The sequence below is a fragment of the Bos indicus x Bos taurus genome, chromosome X (genome assembly GCF_003369695.1).
Source record: "Bos indicus x Bos taurus breed Angus x Brahman F1 hybrid chromosome X, Bos_hybrid_MaternalHap_v2.0, whole genome shotgun sequence".
Lineage (NCBI taxonomy): Eukaryota > Metazoa > Chordata > Mammalia > Artiodactyla > Bovidae > Bos > Bos indicus x Bos taurus.
The window spans coordinates 1,625,619-1,647,984 of record NC_040105.1 but is presented as its reverse complement, the minus strand read 5'-3'; the positions used below and the strand labels follow the sequence as shown (position 1 = coordinate 1,647,984).

Here is a 22,366-nt window from a genome sequence, read left to right as displayed (position 1 = left end):
GTCTTTGCACCTCTCAGGGTGCTTCTAGTCACTGTTAAAAAACTTCCGCACAAACTCCAGGCCTGATTCTGTGGTTTTTGATGGATTGTGGAGCCGCTGTCCGATCTTACAAAACTCTGCAAAGATAAGTACACCCAGCAGGTTTAAACATGGCCAAGTTGCACATTGAAAGAAAAAGAAAAAAAATACATCATTGCCTAATCTCCCCGCAGAAAGGAAGAAATAGTTTACTCGAGAGTCATTTGAACTCCCAGCGTATCAGTCGTTTGTATACAAAGAATCTGCTGACGGAGACCATTGTGGTTTTGTGCCTGATTAAAACAACTATATAAATTAACAAGAAAGACAAGCAGAGTTCTCTCTTTATGCAGGAAACAACCCATTCGCAATTGAAAACTATTTTGTGTCACAGGCCTGAAGGGTCTTTTTTTTTTTTTTTGGCTCAAATCACGTCCAGGAGAGGGCAGATGAGAGTCTTTGCCCGGGGTGGGGGGATTTGAGAGGTGTTTTTACGTGTTCAGCAGATGTCAGCCAGTCTTTAAGAGTCACTTCCTTATTAGGTCTTCGCTGGAAGTCCAGCAGCTAAGACCCTGCTCCCAATGCAGGGGGCCTGGGTTTAATCCCTGGTTCAGCGAACTAGATCCTACATGCCACAGCTAAGATCGAAAATCCTGAATACCTCAGCTGAGTCCAAGCACAACCAAAGAAATAAATTTGTTGTTGCTGTTGAGTCGCTCAGCTTTGTGCAACTCTTTGCGACCCCGTGGACTGCAGCACGCCAAGCCGCCCTGTCCATCACCAGCTCCCGGAGTTTGCTCAAACTCGTGTCCGTTGAGTCGGTGATGCCGTCCAACCATCTCATGCTCTGTCGCCCCCTTCTCCTCCTGCCTTCAATCTTTCCCAGCATCAGGGGCTTTTCCAACGAGTTGGCTCTTTGCATCAGGTGGCCAGAGTATTGGAGCTTCAGCATCAGTCCTTCCAGTGAATATTCAGGACTGATTTCCTTTAGGGTGGAGTGGTTTGGGAGACATAAATAGTTGTTGTTTCAGCCTCCGTCATCTGGAGTACTTTATCATGACAACTCTGGCAATGTCTCCAAGCATGGTCTCCGTGCCCCCAGGAATTCGACCGTTTTGTGGCTTCTTAGCTTATTTGGCAATAAAGCGATGCTCGAAATAATGTTTTTCAGAGACTTGGTGCTGTTGCGGAGGAAAGACCCGACCTTGAAGACCTTCAAGGTAGCCAGTCCCTTCCTTCCAGCTGAAATGAGGACCAGAAGTTTTGACGCTGCCTGGAAATCTTAATGTTTCACCTGCAACCCCGGCTCATTTTCTTTGCATTTAGGCATCAACTGAGAAGCCATGGCTGGCTTCTGATTTTTCCATTCTGCCTGTACTTCATGAGATGCTACGATGAACTGATGCAAGTATTTTTCTTGGTGCAAAAAAAAATTTTTTTTTTCTTTAAATATTTAATGCAGTTTCTAGTCTGGCTGAGGAAAGTGGAAAATTTTAGGCGGTGGTCCCAGCGTTTCAGACCATTTCCAAACTCTCGCTCTTGAATAAAAACGGTGTAGGGTCCCTATGTTATTTTCTTTTCTGTGATTGTTCCAGACTAGCTTTCCCTTTTCATCACATTCTCCGGGTCACGGATGGTGCTCAACTTTCTTTGCATGTCTGCCGCGTTTTGCTACCTTCAAAACGTGTTCTTAGTGTTTTCACGTGAAGTGACATTTTGAAAAAGCCCTGCTTGGAATTGGTGTGTCCGCGTTTGCACATGTGCCCCTGGGGAGGGTCTAGGCGTCTGGCAGCGCCTGGTTCTTCTCTCACCTGGGATGCGCTGGTGTTGGCTGGGACGCACGGACCTCAGCAGGACAGGAAAGCAGCCTTTTGCCAGTAGAACACACGCCCACGTCTTTCCAGTTCACTCGTGCGTAGGATTGAAGGTGGGCGGCTTAAGACGCCTTGCCCGAGCTCATCAAGTAGGAGACAGATGGACAGAGTCATCCAGAGCGTGTGAGAGCATTGCTACATTACTGCAAAAATAATTAAAAAAAAAAAAAACCCACAAAAACGGGATACTCTCGACTCAGCACGCATGTGCTCAATTTGTGTTTCGTTGACATCTGTCTTCCATTATTTTCCTTCTAAGAACATCAATTGCAATAAACGTGCGTTACTTTATCGGGCGCTCAGACCTGAGCGCCACATCCACCGGAGATTCAGACGGTCCGATGGAAATTGCACTGACGTCTATTGGACATACACACGGTCCGATGGAAACTGCACTGGTAATTTAAACGCAGGCGGATGAGAGCTGCAAGAGTAAGAAAAGCACAGAGAGAAGTCTCTTTCCCCTGAAGTCTCTGGGGTGCTCCGCAGGGAACTGGTGTGCTCCACCGTCTTTGCCATATTGCAGACCTGTTCTCGTAAGGATGTCTGCACTTACTGCTTGTGGAAAGTTGGCCTCGTTACCTGATCTCGGTGCTTCTGTTCCCTTAGGCATCGGCGGGAGATGGTACAAGCCCGTCCCAGGATGTCGGTACAAGCCCCTCCCAGGATGGAGGTGACTTCACGGTGTACCCAGTCTCTTAGAGGTTAGTGACGTGTCTTTATATACTAGGAAGAGCCAGGGGCTGCTGTCTCTCTGTCGGTCTCGTCTGTCTCTCTCTCAGCATCTTAGATTCTGCCATCTTGTTCACCTAAGAAAGTGTGATTTGGTCAAAATTCACAGTAGAGAAAAGTCTTGCTGTTTCTGCAAGCTTTACTGAAGTATACAGTTGATGTATGTGTTCATTTCGGGTGTATAGCAACCTGACTTAGTTATACGTTTCAGCGAGTAAAGGACCTGCCTGGAATGCAGGAGACCCGGGAGACCCGGGTTCGATCCCTGGGTCGGGACGATCCCCCGGAGGAGGAAATGGCAACCCGCTCCAGTATTCTGGCCTGGAGAATCCCATGGACAAGACGCCCCTGGAGGGCTACAGTCCACAGGGTGGCAAAGAGTCAGACTCGAGTGAGAGACTGAAGAGGAACAGTCAGCCTAACACTTTGCTTACATCCCAGCTTTCTCAACTCCTACTAAACCCAGCACCCATTTATGTCAGAAACAAATCTTCCCCATTTTTGACTCGGCTCTTTGAACTGAAATGCGACGCATTTGTCCAGCGGATATTCTCCTGGAGGGTACAGAATGATTTCTTGTTTTCTTTTGGAAATGTGTGCTCGCCAGCTATGCTAAATCATGACTTCAGCCCATGACAGTGGGGAGCTCTTTACACACTCGGCGTGTTGAAACATCGTCCACTGAATGTGTTTCCACACATTCCAGTGTCAGGCAGAGGATGAACACAATACCCTGAAATGTAACACTGCTTTAAAAGGCTTCAGCAAAGCCCTGTGCGTGCATGCGTGCTGATTCCCTTCAGTCGTGTCTGACTCTGAGACCCCATGGACTGTAGCCCACCAGGCTCCTCTGTCCATGGGATTCTCCAGGCAAGAATACTGGAGTGGGTTGCCATGCCCTCCTCCAGGGGATCTTCCTGACCCAGGGATCAAACCCAGATCTGCTGGATTAGCAGGCACACTGTTTATCGTCTGAGCCACCCACAAAAACCCCCAACAGCCACCAAAATCACCGATATATATTGGATGTTGGATGAAAACCTATTCTGCTTGCCATTTTGTTCAGAATCCTCGAGGGGATGTGGTTGGCCGAATAACTGAATAAACCCTCCCCCGCCTCCCGTCCCCAAATGTTCACGCGCGAATACTTGGAACTCGTGAATATGTTACCTTACGTGTCAAAAGGGGCATTGCAGATGTGACTCAATTAAGGGTGTCGAGAGGGGGAGCTGCCAGTGAGCTTACTCGGCGGGTCCCCCTATGTCCTGGCCAGGGTTCTTGTAGGAGGGTCGCAGGAGCGTCAAGTCCCAGAGGGAGATGGTAGGACAGAAGTCACAGGGGGAGACATGGGGAGAGATCGAGGCTGAGATGCATCGAGAGACATAGATGGGAAGAATCTGTGCTCCTGCTTTTGAAGGTGGATGAAGGGGTCATGAGGGAATCCATGCATGCTGCTGCTAAGTCGCTTCAGTCGTGTCCGATTCTGTGCAATGCATGGGGGCCCCCTAAAAGCTGGGAAAGACGAGAGGACAAGACGGTTTGAAAGGAGGAAAGATAACGGGAGGAAAGACTCCAGTGTCTCTCCTGGAGTCCATTTCACAGGCTCTTTCTTCAGGTAGTTTCAAACATTATATGAAAGTGAAGGTGCTCAGTCGTGTCTGACTCTTTGTGACCCCACGGACTGTTTCTCCGTCCAAGGGGTTTTCCAGGCAAGAGTGCTGGAGTGGGTTGCCATTTCCCTTCTCCAGGGGATCTTCCCCACCCAGGGATCGAACCCAGGTCTCCCGCATTGCAGGCGGACACTGTACCCTCTGAGCCACCAGGGCAGCCCCCAAAGATTGTATACACATACGACATGAATCTGAGCAAACTCTGGGAGATAGTGGAGGACGGAGGAGCCTGGCGTGCTGCAGTCCATGGGGTCGCAAAGAGTTGGACACGACTGAGCGACTGAACAACAACCTCCATGTCAGCTTTATCCACTCACCTCCTGATGGACACCTAGGTTGCTTCCATGTCTTAACTATTGTAAACAGAGCTTCTGTGAAGATTGGGCTGTATGTGTCTTTTCGAATCATGGTTTTCTCTGAATATAGGCTTAGGAGCGGGATGCTTGGGTCGTAGGTCAAAGATGTGGCTCTCTTGATGCCAGGAGAGAGGAGCGAAGCTAACAACCTTGGGGCATTTTAACCTTGGATACCCTCACTGTTTGGTGAGTGTAATCTCAATGTAGATGCACCATAAAACTTATGTGTGCTACCAAAAAAAAGCATTTAAAAGCTTGATACATTTATCCCAGTTGTACATACCGAGAACAGGAACACTGTTTGCCTCCAACCTTCTAGAACTGAGATTTGTTGTTGTTCAGTCACTAAGTCGTGTCTGACTCTCTGCGACCCCATGGACTGCAGCACCCCAGGCTTCCCCATATATCACCAACTCCCGGAGCGTGCTGAAACTCGTGTCCATCGAGTCGGTGATGCCATCCAGCCATCTCATCGTCTGCCGTCCCCTTCTACTCCCGCCTTCGATCTCTCCCAGCATCAGGGTCTTTTCCAGTGAGTCAGCTCTTTGCATCAGGTGGTCAAAGTATTGGAGCTTCAGCTTCAGCCTCAGTCCTTCCAATGAGTGTTCAGGGTTGATTTCCTTTAGTGTGGGCTGTTAAGATCCCAAACAAGTTGGTTGACAGCAGTATCAAGCCAGAAGAAATACCATTTAAGGAGCAGAACATGTCAGCCGTGATTGGTCCAAGTTGAGTTTCTGGTTCAAGTTACTAAGGGAATTTTTTTCTTTTACTTTGGAGGCAAACAAAGCCCACCTGTTTATAGATCTTTAGAGACATGAGGTTATCTTCCTTAATACATCTGAGGTTTCCAGAAACTAGAGTCTGCTTGACAATACATGTGGAGAAAGTGGATGCTGTTATCATCTATAAACAAAATCACACATGGTAATTTCAGACCAAGTGCCAATATCTGGATGCTTTCAACAAAACCCTCTTCTTTCAAAACAAACTGAACATCTTAAAAGCCAAGCGTGCTTTATCCTCAGATGATCTCAGAATATCCCTAATTCCCCATTTGACTGGCCCTCTTTCAGGTGGATTACTCATATAATGCCGGATTTGGGATTTATCTTTCCAAAATGTGTTTATTTTTTTCCCTTGCCTACCTAAACATGTTTGCATTTTCTCATTCCCTTCAAGTGATGAAATAGTGCATAGTCTTATCATTCATTCAAAGGAAATACTTGAAAAGACATTGCAAATCTGACAGTGTTTGGACTGATCCAAGGTTCTGATGCTAAAGCTGAAACTCCAGTACTTTGGCCACCTCATGCGAAGAGTTGACTCATTGGAAAAGACTCTGATGCTGGGAGGGATTGGGGGCAGGAGGAGAAGCAGACGACAGAGGATGAGATGGCTGGATGGCATCACTGACTCGATGAACGTGAGTCTGAGTGAACTCCCGGAGCTAGTGATGGACAGGGAGGCCTGGCGTGCTGTGATTCATGGGGTCGCAAAGAGTCGGACACGACTGAGCGACTGAACTGGACTGAAGGTTCTGAATGACTTAGCAGACAAGCCTGGCTCCCCTTACCCGGTCGCTGAGACTTTCCTGCGTTCGGATACCCGCTCATGGTCCAAGCGTTCTGTGGTTAGTTTCTAAGGGCCAGAGTGAGGATTGACCAGCTGTGTGTAAAAATTTCCAGAATCGCTTGTCTCCAAGGCAACCCGTCAGATGTTGTGATGATTTCGATGGCCAGACATTCTGCTCTTGCGTTGGTCGATGGTTGGGCTTGCTGCAAACTCTGTCACCTTCTGAGAGTTTGTTGTAAATTCATTTCTGTCCCAAGGATCAGGTCAGATCAAGATGTAACATCCTGGTCACTAGAAAGTCCTTCCTGTGTCTTTCTGGACCCATTGGGTTTTTTGGAGAGGAGGGGGGTGTCAAAAACGCACTCCTTTTCCTTAAGATTTTATATTTTATTTTTGGCTGTGTTGTCTGTCTGTTGCTGCTCAAGGGCTTTCTCTAGTTGCAGCGTGCAGGGGCTCTTCTCTAGCTGGGGTGTGCAGGCTTCTGATTGCAGTGGCTTTTGTTGCAGAGCACACGGGCTTTGTTGCTCCACGGCACGTGGGGTCTTCCTGGACCAGGAATCGAAGCTGCGTCCATTGCGCTGGCAGGCAGATTCTTTACCACTGGGGCACCGCCAGGGCCAGCCCACAAACACACTCTTCAGGACCCGACTTGGAATTCTTGACTATGATGGCCACTTTTTTACACGAGGTGCCCCGGGCTCTGAACATCCCACGTCTGGTCCGTACCTCGGAACGCAGTACTCCTCCGGATTCTCAAGAGCGTACCGTGAGAAAGGGGCCTTCCTTTCACGACGCTGTCTTTCTACCAGCATGATATTCGCTTGATAACCTCCAGTTAGGGTTTGATTACATGCACCACTGAGTCAGGGGACGTGAGTTTGAGCAAATTCTGGGAGATAGTGAAGGACATGGGAGAAGCCTGGACTGCTGCAGTCCATGGGGTTGCAAAGAGATGGTCACGACTGAGCGACTGAACAGCAGATCAGATTTAAGGATGGTTAGACCTGCTTGGGTTGGTTTAATTTAACCTTTAATATAATTCTTTCAATTTGGGGGGAATTTTCAGCTGTTAACGGTGCAGATGTTCTCTTTTCTCCTTCTCGTCCATTCTGTCTCTTTTCTCTGGGGCAGTCCTTGGATTCTTGCTACCGTTTTATAACATAATCTTCTGGATATCTTTCAAAAGCCTCTTTGGAGGAGCACCATTTTCAGTTGTATTTCTGGCTCGCCAGTTCTCTAAGTAATGAGCGCTCTATAATTATCTCACATGTTGAATTATTTATCACAACTTCTATTAAAAAAAATTTTTTTTTGCCTACCCCAAGGCTCGCAGAATCTTAGTCCCCCAACCAGGGATTGAACGCAGGCCACCACAGTGAAAGTTCAGAGTCCTCACCACTGGATCGGCACGGAACTCCCCTACCAAGTGCTTTTAAAAAGAGTGATTAGGAGAAGAAGGTTCATCTGGACTGTTTTTCTAGATTCCACAAATGCATGTTAGTACACGATTTTCTTTCTCTTTCTGACTTACTTTACTCTGTATGACAGACTCTAGGTCCATCCACATCTCTACAAATTATTCAGTTGCATTCCTTTTCGGGGCTGAATAATACTCCATTGTATAAACGTACCACATCTTTTTCATCTGTTCCTTTGTCGATGGACACTTAGGGTGTTTCCGTGTCTTGACTGTCATAAATTGTGCTGCCTTGAACATTGGGGTGGGTGTGTCTTTGTGAATTATGGTTTTCTCAGGGTTTATATGCCCAGGAGTGGGGTTGCTGGGTCATATGGTAGATCTCCTCCAATTAAGGGCTGCCCTGATGGCTCAGCTGGTAAAGAATCTGCCTGCAATGCAGGAGACCTGTGTTCGATCCCTGGGTCTGGACGATCCCCTCGAGAAGGGATAGGCTACCTACTCCAGTAGTCTTGGGCTTCCCTTGTGGCTCAGCTGGTAAAGAATCCACGTGCAGTGTGGGAAACCTGTGTTCAATCCCTGGGTTGGTAAGATCCCCTAGAGAAGGGATAGGCTACCCACTCCAGTATTCTTGCCTGGAGAATTCCATGGGCTGTATAGTCCATGGGGTTGCAATAAGTCAGACACGCCTGAGCGACTTTCACTCTCACTTTCCAATTAAAAAAAGAAAAGAAAAAGACATAAAAGAATAAGCCAAAGATGAAGAGACCTCTCCCCGTAGCATCTTAATGCTGTGAGACCATCTTTGACAGAGGGTCAGTCTGGGAAGAATGGAACCAACTGCCCTCCACGAGGTGGCTTTTGCCAGCAGACCTGTTTGTGACAATGTTCTTTTAAATTTTCTTTTTTTTTTTTTTTAAAGTCCAGCCCCATCCAACATCTGGTATTTATTGTAATGTTGTTGATGGAAGCGCAGGAGGAGAAAAGGGCAGAGCAGGGTGTCGGGGAGACGCTCCACCCGGCGAGGAGTGGGTGGCACAGTGGTGACGTGCAGGGCAGGAGACGTCTGTGGTCAAGACGTGAGTCATGAAGTTGGGGGACGGGGAGCCCGGAAAGAAGGAGGACCCTGGGGTCTGGGAGGGACGACCAGCCGCTCGACGCTGGACATAGAACTTAGGAAGATCTGTCGGCAGCTCGCAGTCTAAGACGGGCGTGGTGCAACTTGAGTGATGCTAGGATCCTAAAGATGCCAGCCTCGCTGAGAGTGGTCCCCCTTCTCATTGGCCTTGATAATGATTACAAGCGTTGCTGGCTTTTATCCTCCTCTGTGCTAACTAAGCTGTATGGCTTCTCCTCTTTTTTCTTTCCTTTCTTCTTTGTTTAGCTGCACAGAATTCCCAAAGTCCTGTCGCCCCGTAGGAATCAGATTGATGTCATTTCAGCCTTACCGTGTGCTTTTTATTAATGATGGAAAGTTTCCTTCGCCCGCACCAAAGGAGTTTTACGAGAGACCCAAGGCTGTACACGAAACTGTTATTAAAAAATGATAATAATAATGATATTGACCCGTCTCTTTGCGGGGGATTATCTGGAGCTATGAAAAGATGCATAAAAAGTTCATAAGATGAGATCTTACACTCTTTCTATCAGACGTTCCATCCTCTTCAATAGAACCGTCTTCTCTCAAGTCACGAGAGTGAAGCCTCCAGCACCTCGTCAGGGCATCTTGAATTCATATGGAGAGGCTGCGGATGCGTCCATCATTTTTAAAATATGCTCAACGGACAGATTCTGGAAGCTCCAGATGTGAGAAGTTTAAAAAAAGCGTGTTTCCCTTGGAATCCTGTCAGAATCTTTTAGGGTTTGTTCATCTTTCTTACTTTTGCTTGCCTGTATGTTAAGCTGTGTCCAACTCTTTGCGACCCCATGGACTGTAGCCCGCCAGGCTTTTCTGTCCGGGGGATTTTCCAGGCAGGAATACTGGAGTGGGTGGCCATTTCCTCCTGCAGCTTCTTTTGTAGCAGTGTTGATTTGCTACTTTGAGAGAAGCTGGTTATCCTGAAGGTGTTGCCATCTTTCGATGGCTGTTAAAGATTTTCTTTTTTCACCTGGAGTGTTAACATTCGTTTGCATTTCTCTGTTTATTGTTGCTATGCTGTGTGTTCGTTTGCTCTGCGTGGGCTTTTCTCCCGTTTTCGGTGATTGGGGGCGACTCTCCAGTTGGGGTGCGTGGGTTTCTCATTGAGGGGCTTTCTCTTCTTGTGGAACAAGAGCTCTGGGGTGCGTGGGCTTCAATAGTTATGGCACGCATGCTGAGTTACAGTTGGTAAAGAACCTGCCTGCCCATGCAGGAGGCGCAAGAGAGGGGGGCTCAATCCCTGGGTCAGGAAGATCCCCTGGAGGAGGAAATGGCAACCCACTCCAGTCTTCTTGCTCGGAGAATCCCCTTGGACAGAGGAGCCTGGTGGGCTACAGTCCACGGGGTTGCAAGGAGTTGGACACAACGGAGAGAGTAAACAGCAGCAATTGGTCTTCCTTTGTCCCCCGCCGGGACCTCTCACAGACGTCTGTAGACTCTGAAGGGCAAACTCCCGAGGTTCGTTTTCATTCTAACCCAGCTTTGTTTCCGTTCCAGCAGAGAAACAGACGGCCACGATCCAGCCACGTGCCCATCTTCGCTAAACCGTGATGGGACTGGTAATCATTAAAAAAGCGTAACCCTTCACAATTGTGACAGCTTGTTTCTCTCGTGGCCTGAGTCCGTGTCCGAAAACATCAGGTCCTCGTCTCTAGAATCTGGGGATGTGATGTTTGTTGGACAAGAAGTCCCTGCAGAGCTCAGCCCTGCCTGAAAATCCCAGCTATTCAAGGTTAGAATTTTATTTATTATTTTTTTGTTGGCTTTTATGTATTTATGATTTAATTTTTTATTGAGGTATGAGCAACATAGTGATTCGTAATTGTTGCAGATTATGCTCAGAGAAGGCGATGGCACCCTACTCCAGTACTCTTGCCTGGAAAATCCCATGGACAGAGGAGCCTGCTGGGCTGCAGTCCATGGGGTCGCTAACAGTCAGGCACGACTAAGCAACTTCACTTTCACTTTTCACTTCCATGCGTTGGAGAAGGAAATGGCTACCCACTCCAGCATTCTTGCCTGGAGAATCCCAGGGATGGGGGAGCCTGGTGGGCTGCCGTCCATGGGGTCGCACAGAGTCGGACACGACTGAAGTGACCTAGCAGCAGCAGCAGCATACTCCATTTAAGGTTTTGTAAAATATTGGCTCTATTTCCTGTGCTGGACAGTATATCCTTTAGCGTGTTATTCCAAGTACAATGTATCCTTCCAGCTCGTCTGTTTTATACACAGTGGTCTGTACCTTGTATCCCCGCCTTCTGTCTTGACCCTGCCCCTTCTCTCTCCCCTTTGGTAATATCTGTGGGTCTTTTTCTGTGTTGATATATTCGTTCATTTGCTTTATTTCCTTTTTAGATTCTGCGTGTAAATGGTAACATAGACTATTTGTCGTTCTCTTTCTGACTTCACAGAGTATGATCTTCTCTAGGTTGATCCATGTTACTGCAAATGGCATTCTTCCATCCTTTTTCATGGCTGCGTAATATTCCACTGCATATCTATGTACTACATCTTCCTTATCCATTCAGTTGCCGGTGGACACTTAGGTTTTCACTTCCTCATTTTCACTGTCGTACCCAGTGCTGCCGTGAACACTGAGGAGCATGTTATTGTTTCGAATCAGTGTCTCCTTTTTGTCCGGATGCACAGCAGGTTTGGGAAGCGAGAATGGAGGTGAGCATGAACAGGGAGAGGCCTTTCCAAACATGCTCTGAGAACAGAGCCGTGACGTCACCCAAACCTTCTGGTCCTTGATTCCTGCCTTCTGACCCTCCAGGAAGTCCTTGTCCGTCCAGATGCCCCGCCCTGCCCAAGCTGTTGCCTGGGAACCCGGAGGCTCTGAAAATGCTGAGGGATCGAAGGCGAGTCAGCAGCAGAAACGGGAAACACTCGACCTTTAGATTCAGGTCAGCGCTCCTCCGCGTCGGTGGAGAGCACAGCATTCCACGTCCGTCTGGTGTGTCTGCCGAGCAGACCGGGCACGGAAGCACACACAGCCTCTGCCAAAAGACGTCGATGACGGGTGAGGTCAGCCTTGAGAATGATTTTCCAAACGCATTGGAGCTCCAGATCATCCTTTCAGTGCGGAAAGCTGAGAATTCCATTATTAACAGCCTGGAGACGTTTTCTTCTAGGAGCAAATGGGAAGACGCAATAGGAGGTGGTGTGGAGTCCCCTCACTCAGAGGGATGAGGGGTCAGAGGTATCATTCCTATTTATGGTGGTGGTGGGGGAGGGAGGGGACATCATCACTTCTTCCGAAGTGAGTGTGCCAGCAAACTGAGAATTTCCAAAGCATCAGCTTTCTAAGTTTTGATACGCAAGACGCCCCTGGTGGCTCAGGGGTAAAGAATCCACCTGTCGACGCAGGAGATGTGGGTTTGATCCCTGGGTCAGGAAGATTCCCCTGGAGGAGGGCATGGCAACCCGCTCCAGTATGCTTGCCTGGAGAATCCCATGGACAGAGGAGCCTGGCGGGGCTTCAGTCCCTGGGGTCACAGATAGTTGGACATGACTGAGCAGCCTTCACTTACTTACAGGAGTTGTGGGAAACTGATGGTTCTTTTTCCCCAGCCCCTCCTTCTTGTATCTGGAATGACTACCAACGGCTGCCTTCACCTAGGAGGTGATGTTATCATTGTTGAGATGCTGGGAGGAGAACCCATCTTGTCTCATGAGCAGGAGATGACGCCTGCTTAGACCAAGAGGGGATGTGAGCTCTGGTGTATGTGGCTGCTTCTCCCTTTGTCTCGGTCTGTCTGTCTGTCTTCCCTATCTGTCTGTCTGTCTACCTACCTATTGTATCCATCTGTCTATCATATGTCTTATCTACCGTCTATCTTATCTACCTAACTACCCGCCTACCAGTATCTGTCATCTTGTCTAGCATCTGTCTATCCATCTGTCTCTCTATTTGTCTGTCTGCTGCTGCTAAGTCGCTTCAGTCGTGTCCGACTCTGTGCGTCTGTCTACCTATTAATACCTACCTACCTGTGTATCCGGCTTCCCGTGTGGCTCAGCTGTTAAAGAATCTGCCTGGGTTTCTTTACCGATGCGGGAGACCTGGGTTCAATACCCTGGGCTGGGAACATCCCCTGGAGAAGGGAGAGGCTACCCACTCTGGTCTTCTGGCCTGGAGAACTCGATGGACTGTATAGTCTGTGGGGTCGCAAAGGTCAGACACAACTGAGCGGCTTTTACTTTGCTTCACCCATGTATCATACCTGTCTATCATTCTAACTGTTATTTATCTAATCTGTCTATGGCTCTGTTTGTCTATCTACCTGCCTATCGTATCTGTATATCATCTCACCTACCATGTATCTTATCTGTCTGTCTGTCTGTCTGTCTAATCTCTGTCTCTGTGTATCTCCCTTTGTGTATGTGTGTGCTTAGTCGCTCAGTCGCGTCCGACTCTCTGCGACCCCATGTACTGCAGCCCACCAGGCTCCTCTGTCCATGGGGATTCTCCAGGCCAGAATACTGCAGTGGGTTGCCATGCCCTCCTCCAGTGGGGGGGATCTTCCCAACTCCAGGGATGGAACCCAGGTCGCCCGCATGGCAGGCAGATTGTTTACCAGCTGAGCCACCAGAGAGGCCCAAGAATACTGCAGTGGATGGCCTGTCCCTTCTCCAGGGGATCTTCCCAAACCAGGAATTGAACTGTAGTCTCCTGCATTGCAGGCGGGTTCTTTACCCGCTGAGCTTCCAGGCCAAGCCCATCTACCTATCATCTATCTTATCAGGTGATAAGATACCTATCTGTCAGGTAGACAGGTAGATAGATACCTATCTGTCATCTACTATCTACCTACTCTATCATCTAATATCTACATATCTCGTCTCTGGGACCTGAGACACCCACGATCCCTAGAGAGGACCCTTGCTCTCCACGTTTATCTCCTTCCTGACGCCACGGCCACTTCCACGATCCCGCCTGCATCCTCTCAGCTCCCTTCTTGGAGATGTTTCCCCCATCAATCACCTCCTTAATGCTCCTCCTAAATCACCCGCAACGCCGTCCCTCTGGAAGGCGCCTTGGGCTTCAGGGCGGCCGTCGGGGTTTAAGTTCTTGCAAAATGGATATTTGCAGTAATCCATTTAGCAATTAGGATTATCTCCGTTTGTGGGAGCTTGGCAGGGAGAGGATGCAGCGGCCTGGACACTTTGCGGGAGAAAGAGGGATGGCCCGAGGTTTCTAAAAGGAGGTGAGTCAGACCTATGAAAGCTGTGCAGAGCACGGCTATGTGATGCTACTTACAAGGAAGAAGTCCCTGGTTTGGGAAGATCCCCTGGAGGAGGGCGTGACAACCCGCTCCAGTGTTTTTACCTGGAGAATCCCACGGACGGAGGAACCCAGGCGGGCTACAGTCCATGGTGTCGCAGAGTTGAACACAACTGAGCGACTAACACTACTAATACAGCCAAAAGGGATTTATTTACGGACACGCCTGTTCATGGCAACAGCTGGGGTCTGTCGGGTGGCGTGAGCGCTGCAGACGAGATGTCCCCAAAGGTGTAAAAATATCAGGAGATGACGTGTGTGGAGTCTTCCATACGAGACTTCTGCAGAAAAAGGTGTCATTCCAATGCCACAGACAAGGAGCAGCCACTTGTTTCTTAAGGTTTCTGCTTGAATTCCTTGGAAGGAAAGCTATGAGAAACCTAGACAGCGTATTAAAAAGCTGGGATGTCACCTTGCAGACAAAGGTCTCTATAGTCAAGCTGTAGTCTTTCCAGTAGTCATGTACAAACGTGAGAGTTGGACCGTAAAGAAAGCTGAGCACCGAAGAATAGATGCTTTTTTAAAAAATTAATTCATTTTTAAAACAACTTATTTATTTTTTGTTTTTTTATTTTTTTGAATTTATTTACTTTAATTGGAGCCTACTTACTTTATAATGTTGTAGTGTTTTTGCCATACATGGATATGAATCAGCCATCTGTGGTGTTGGAGAAGACTGTTGAGAGTCCCTTGGACTGCAAGGAGATCCAACCAGTCCATCCTAAAGGAAATCAGTCCTGAATATTCATTGGAAGGACTGACGCTGAAGATGAAACTCCAATACTTTGGCCATCTGATGGTAAGACCCAACTGATTGGAAAAGACCCTGATGCTGGGGAAGATTGAGGGCAGGAGGAAAAGGGGACCACAGAGGATGAGATGGTTGGATGGCATCACGGACTCGATGGACATGAGTTTGAGCAAGCTCCGGGAGTTGCTGAAGGACAGGGAGGTCTGGTGTGCTGCAGTCCATGGGGCTGCAGAGACTCGGACACAACTTGGCAACTTTGCAGTACCTATCATCTGTCTAGCTGTCTTTTTATCTATCTATCTATCTATCCATCCATCATATCTATCTATCCGTCCATCATATCTATCTATCCAACCATCTGTCTGCAGAGAGAGACGGAATCTCTTGTGAGTAGTCGGCGCCATGATTATGGAGGCCCAGACATCCTGCCACGAGCCACCTGCAGGCAGGAGCCCCCTTCCCACTTGCCTGCCTGGACAAGAGAGGACTGAAAGCTACTGCTCCGTGTCCCAGGCTGCTTGGACAGAACCCAGCACAGCACAGCACCCAGAACCCATGTGGTTCCGTGGCAGACACACTTCCCGTGACCTCCATGAAGGGACTCGGACTATTTCAGCGCCGGTTAGCCCTCTGCAGCATGTGAGGGGGCCGTGTCTAGACAGCCTGTTTTCCCCACATCCGAGCCAAGCCCGCTGCACACGTGCGCCAGTTCTCTGGCAGCCCCGTCTTGCGCAAACATCCTTAATACCTGTGGTCTGTGAACTGGGAGTTTAATATCAGTGACTTTTTAAGGAGACGTCGAAACCTCAGACGCTGAGTGGGATGATCAGTCTATGACATCAGGTCTAAGACTGTCAGGAGATCAGAGCATCCACGGAACTGAAATCTGTTTTTCTTTTTTTTTTTAAGGTTCTATTATTTTTCCCTCTCTCTGAGATGGTTTTGCATTCATTACAAGTCAAGCTGTTTCACAGATGCCCATTGGACGGAGAAAGGAAGCTGCCTCTTCTCACCAGCCAAGGGTCTCCGAGGATAATCGAAGCTCCCAGGGGCGTTGGAGAAGACGCTTGAGAGTCCCTTGGACTGCAAGGAGATCCAACCAGTCCATCCTAAAGGAGATCAGTCCTGAATATTCACTGGAAGAACTGATGCTGAAGCTCTAATGCTTTGGACACCTGATGCGAAGAGCTGACTCACTGGAAAAGAGCCTGATGCTGGGAAAGATTGAAGGCAGGAGGAGGGGACGACAGAGGATGAGATGGTTGGATGGCCCCAGCGACTCGATGGACATGAGTTTGAGTAAACTGTGAGAGTTGGTGATGGACAGGGAGGCCTGGCGTGCTGCAGTCTGTGGGGTCACAAAGAGTCAGACACAAGTGAGTGACTGACCAACAACATCTTCAAGAGAAAAGGCACATGGATACCCACAGAAAATTCTGTACACCAGTCTAATGTTCTTCACAGTCAGAGCACAAATCCATTTATCCCAGACATGATACTCTCTAGAAGTTCTAAAAACCCCAGAAATGAAAGAGCTAAATCCTGTAAAATTGCCCCAAATTCCTAAATATGTTTATGGACGCCTGCTCCTACACCAGGATAGCTATAGAACTCTACAATATATTTATATGCACATACCCTGGTGACGCAGACGGTAAAGAATCCGCGTGCAATACAGGAGACCCCGGTGCGATCCCTGGGTCGGGAAGATGCCCTGGAGGAGGGCATGGCAACGCACTCCAGTATCCTTGCCTGGAGAATCCCATGGACAGAGGAGCCTGGCGGGCTACAGTCCACGGGGTCGCAAAGAGTGGGACACGAGTTAGAGACTAAACACCACCAACAATGTGATATTCTCCTGTTTTCATCTTCTAGGTGAGCAAAAGACAAGAAGAATCAGGCTTCCCAAAAGAGGAGTCACGTAGGTGAGTAACCCGTTAAAAAGTGAACCAATTGTGTTTGTAAATGAGAAACTCACTTTGGGACGCAGCTTGCTATCTTTGGAGGTGCAGGAAAAGAAAGCGTGAGTCGCTCAGTCATGTTCGACTCTCTGCGACCCCGTGGACTGTAGCCCACCAGGCTCCTCAATCCATGGGATTCTCCAGGCCAGAATACTGGAGTGGGTTGTCATTTCCTCCTCCAGGGAATCTTCGAAACCCAGAGACTAAACCTGTGTCTCCTGCGTTGCAGGCACATTCTTTACCAGCTGAGCCATCAGGGAAACCCGAGAGACGGAACCACTTAAGAAGTCAGGGGCCGTCTTGGTGAGAGTGATGCGAACTGCCTTGACAAAGACGCCGCAGAATTTTGTCAACTTATCGCAGCCGCAGCTGACTCCTCGTTTCAATTACTCATCCGTTCCAGGTGTTCCTGCTTGGGGAGATTTCTTCCAAGTGGTGAGTGACAGGCCCAGCATCCTTGCCGGCCTGGTCCTCTGCCTTCTTCAACACCTGCCTCCCGAGGTCCTCGTGTGTGCACTGGTCTCTTCTTTGCTCTTGCTGTTTCTGTGTCTGTTGCTTGAATGCCATCCAGCTGAAAAACCTAAAATGCATGCACACTTGCTAGCCATGGGAGATTTCCATGGTGTTCATCCTTCCCCTGGCCGGAACGTCTCCACACGAGACACGTCAAATGCTAAGAGCAGCTGGGACGTGTCCTCAAGCTGAGACGAGCATCTGAGTCTGCTATCGCTGAGTATGGTATCAGTGACCAGCTGCTGTGAAAATGAAAGTGTCAGTTGCTCATTGGTGTCTGACTCTTTGCGATCTCATGGACTGTAGCCCATCAGGCTCCTCTGTCCAGGGGGATTCTCCAGGCAAGAATATACAGGAGTTTGTAGCTACTGCCTTCTCCAGGGGGATCTTCCCAACCCAGGGATCAAACGCAGGTCATCTGCATTGCAGGTGCATTCTTTACCCTCCGAGCCACCAGGGAGGCCCTCTGCCCATGGGTAAAAACCCTCTGTTAATGGCTGTGCGAACACTGAGAGCACACTTCCCTTGCCGCCAGGATTATACATTGGTACAGTCGCTTTGGAAGTCTGTTGGGCGCCCTCTTGAAAAGCCAAAGGTGACCCAGAAGTCGCACTCGTGGGTAGAAACTCTGGAGAATCCCTTGCCTGTTTGTGCATGTGTTAGCCCGTTCTCAGGAGTCGTGTCTCTGATATTGAAACCTGCAATCAACCTGCGTGTTTGTGGGCAGGAGAGCGGGATATACAGAGTGTGAAATGATCGCACAATGGGATGTTGTACAAAAGTGAAGCGAGTTGGCTCAGCATACACGCCGCGCCCTCGTGGATTTTATTTTATTTTGCTTTTATAATTCCTGTTTCTTTGTTTTTGGTTGCAGTGGGTCTTTGCTGCTGTTTGGGGGACTTTGGTTGTGGCGAGCGGGAGCGGCTCTCGGTTGCCGTGTGTGGGTTTTGCATTGCGGCGGTTGCTCTGCTGGTGGGGCACCGGCTCTGGGTGCCTGGGCTCAGTCGCTGTGACGCATAAGCTAGGTTGCTGCATGGCATGTAGGATTTTCCCAAACCGGGGGTCAAACCCTGCGGTGGGAGCCCTAGAGGTCCCTCCCTGGCATCTGGTGTCACATCCCCCTTTGCCCCAGTCCCCAGGTCAACGGCAGTGTGTCCCTCATCGCCACTGTGGGAGCAGGCCGTCGACTGAGTGGACCAGGCTCACGCGCCCTGGGGAGGGCAGTCTGCTTTGCTCAGTGTCCTGGTTCACATGTTCAGCTCATCCCACAGGGCCTAACTGTAGAGCACAGAAAACTACATTCAATAGCCTGTAATAACCTGTGAGTGGAAAAGAATCTGAAAAAGCGTGTATGTGTAACTGAAGCACTCTGCTCACGCTAGAAGCTAACCCAACGATGTGAATCTACCATGTAAGTGCAGTGAAAATGCAAGTGTCGGTCGCTCAGTCGTGTCCGACGCTCAGTCGTGTCCGACGCTTTGCGACCCCGTGGACTGTAGCCCCGCCGGGCTCCTCTGTCCGTGGAATTCTCCAGGCAAGAATGCCTGGAGGAGGGAGTGTCATTCCCTCCTCCAGGGATCCCTCATCCTGATCCAGGGAGAGAACCCAGCTCTCCTGCATTGCAGGCAGATTCTGCACCCTCTGAGCCACAATGGATGCCAACATTATAAATAAATGACACTTCAATGTGAAAAATTTTTTTAAATGTGAATCTCATTCAGAAACACTCTATACCAGACACACGTAGAATCATGTTTTACCAAATATCTGGGCACTTTGTGGGCCCATCAAGACACAGAAAAGTAACCTTCATAATGTGTGTGTGTGTGTGTGTGTGCATCTTATAATGTGCTAAGCACCGAGCCAAATAAAAGATTTAATTTTCACTGCAAATCTGTGTGCTCTAATAATATTCTACAGTCTTCCTGAAACATCATTGGCGACATCCAAATACGGATTAAGTGAAGGATCTGAAAAAGACGAGAGAATGCAGCTAGTTGGCTAGACAGTACAGAATGCAGACACCCTTGATGCCACAGCAAAATTCCTAAAGGGCCCCAGGAAGTTTCCCTGCATTCTTCTGCATTCACTGCTGAGGAAGCAACACCTTTTCCCGTCTCCCCATTACGGTCATGGCATTTGGAGGAACTGGTCGTTGGCAGCCCTCCAGGCTGTGAGGTTCGTAAAAATCTGTGTTCATTTTAGGAGCGTACATTGGCTGAGACCGCTCACCCTGGCCAGGCACCACAGTAACCATGTGTGTGAGTTAATTTATGACAGGAGGTCCTCCTAGGAAGGAGCTCAGAACTGACAAGCCATACCCCTGTCGGGAGAGTTCGGGAAAGGTCAGAAGGAGACACCACGTGTCTTAGCCTTTCCCGGAATCCTTCTCTCTGGCACCCTTCTTGGCTGACCGATGCATGTACCACCTAGAAGCACCCTGAGTCAGAATGACTGGGCAGACAAAATCCAGAAAGTAATGCCATCACCATAAAACCTGGGACTGCAAGCCACGAGGCACAGCCGTTCCTCTGGGTTTCTTACCCCACGACTCTCCATCCGGGCACCCCTTCCCAATCAAGTCTCCTGCTTGGGCAGCTCGTGTGTCTCCTCGGACAATTCTTTTCCAAGCGTCAGGCGAGATCCCACTCTCGGACCCTGGAAGGGGGGGGTCCCCCTTCCTGTAACATTCCCAGTTCAGGTAAAGAATGCAGAGGCTTATTTCATTCCTTTGTTACGGCTGAGTAATATTCCACTGTATAGCCGTACCACGGTTTTTTTTTTTTAATCCATTCACATATCGATGGACACTCAGGTTGCTTCTCAGCTGTCAAAGAGAATGAAATAGCGTCATTTGCAGCAACCTGGATGGATCTAGAGATGATCGTTGCTAAGTGAAGTGAGTCAGACTGAGAAAGACAAAGAGCATTGTGATATCACTTATATGTGGAATTAAAAAATTAATAATAATACAAAACAACTTAGAAAACAGAAGCAGACTCACAGATACAGAAAATAAACATATGGCTACCAAATGAGAAAAGGAAGGGAATAAATTAGGAGTTTCGAATTAGCAGATACACATACTATATATATATATCAGTGAAATAAACAACCAGACCTACAGCATAGCACAGGAACCATAATCAATGCCACGTAATCCCCTATGATGGAAAATAATATGAGAGTGAACATGCATATATATGTATAACTGAATCCCTTTGCTGTACTCCCAAAGCTAACACAACACGCTACATCAAACTATTGTTCAATTAAGCAATAAAATAAGAAAAAAAAATTCAAACTCAGCAGATTGAAACTCAAGCTAAATTTTAAAACGACACAGGTTATCGCCTCAGGCAAAAGAGAATTCCTCGCTTCTTTACCAGAACTGAAACCGCTGGCTTCAGAATTCAGTGCCCCGAGCTCAGTGTGTGTGAAGGAGTGTCGTCTCCTTCGGTTTGGTCAAGCAGCTGTTTTAACCAGCCTATGCATCTCAGATGCGCTACACAGTACCCCAAAGTTCTTTTAACTGCGAAAGATGGATAGTTTGTAATTGTATGTAAAGCCCAGATTTAAAAAGTCCAGGTAACACATTTTTACAGAGGCTGCCAGAAATAGTCATCGCAGTCTATTCAGAGGAGAGTCAGAGCGCCTAGAATCTTTAAGCAGGATGTGCATGCTCAGTTGCTTTGGTTGTGTCCAATTCTTTGCGAACCTGTGGACTGTATAACCCCTCCCGGCTCCTCTGTCCATGGGATTCTCCAGACAAGAATACTGGAGTGGGTTGCCATGCCTTCTTCCAGGGGATCTTCCCGACCCAGGGATCGAACCCACGTCAGCCTGTGTCTCTAGCATTGCAGGGGGGTTCTTTACCCACTGAGCCATCTGTGAAGCCCCAAACACTGTATCAGTTCTGTTCAGTCACTAAGTCGTGTCTGACTCTTTGCGACCCCATGGAAGCCCTGCAGCTTGCCAGGCTTCCCTGTCCATCACCATCTCCCAGAGTTTGCTCAAACTCCTGTCCATCGAGTCACTGATGCCATCCAACCGTCTCATTCTCTGTCGTCCCCTTCTCCTCCCACCTTCAGTTTTTCCCAGCATCAGGGTCTTTTCCAAGGACTCAGTTCTCTGCATCAGGTGGCCAAAGGACTGGAGTTTCAGCTTCAGCTTCAGTCCTTCCCATGAATGTTCAGGACTGATTTCTTTTAGGATCGACTGCACCCACAAGTATCGCAGCAGGTTCTAATATATGTCTTAGCATATATGTATGACACACGAGCTTCCATGACTTATATTTCCAACCACAGCGGACTTTATGCCCTGCAGAGTCACCCAGGATCTTATCAGCGAGAATTCCACAGCAAGCAACAGTGACTGCCTCTTTGTATGGAAACTCTGAGGATGCACATGGCTGACTGATAAGCACCTAATTAGAGCTAATGAACTGTTATCCTTGTAAGAATCCTGTAACAAGATAGGTCAGTCCATGAGTCATCACAGATGCCTCTTCTCTCATATTAGGCAACCAGCATTTTACATCTGTTTGTGTCATTTAGCAGTCTCAAAACTTGGCAGGGAACATTCAAGACCGGAGTTAAATCTTACAAAACTTGATGCACACCATTTGCGATTTTCTTGAATATGAGGCTTGAGGCTAACTAGGTGGATTCGCTCAGCCTACAAAAGTTCGGTAACCAATCTTATTTCTGATTTCCTAAAGGTAATCAACCCAGAATATTTATCAGAAGGGCTGATGCTGAAGCGCCAAGACTTTGACCACCTGATGCAAAGAGCAGACTCATTAGAAAGCCTCTGATGCTGGGAAAGATTGAAGGTGGGAGGGGAAGGGGACGACAGAGGATGAGATGGCTGGATGGCATCACCGACTCGATGGACATGAGTTTGGGGAAACGCCAGGAGCTGGTGACGGACAGGGAGGCCTAGCGTGCTGCAGTCCATGGGGTCGCAAAGAGTCGGACACGCCTGAGCCACTGAACAACAGAACCTGTGGGAAAATGCTAGTAGGTCTGTCTAGTCAAACCTTTGGTTTTTCCAGGAGTCATGTATGGATGTGAGA

At 48.4% G+C, this 22,366-nt stretch overlaps 1 long non-coding RNA gene across 2 annotated transcripts; it reads left to right on the top strand.

Annotated features, from left to right (window-relative positions):
* The first annotated feature begins 10,088 nt into the window (after positions 1-10,088).
* Positions 10,089-18,763, top strand: LOC113887659. 2 transcript variants are annotated; one of them, XR_003509784.1, is made up of 6 exons: positions 10,089-10,509; positions 11,554-11,799; positions 11,912-11,979; positions 16,688-16,737; positions 17,003-17,208; positions 18,558-18,763. It is a non-coding gene; the product is annotated as an uncharacterized LOC113887659 (long non-coding RNA). The 2 variants fall into 2 exon arrangements; XR_003509783.1 differs by having other exon boundaries at positions 11,554-11,979.
* The last annotated feature ends 3,603 nt before the right edge of the window (positions 18,764-22,366 follow it).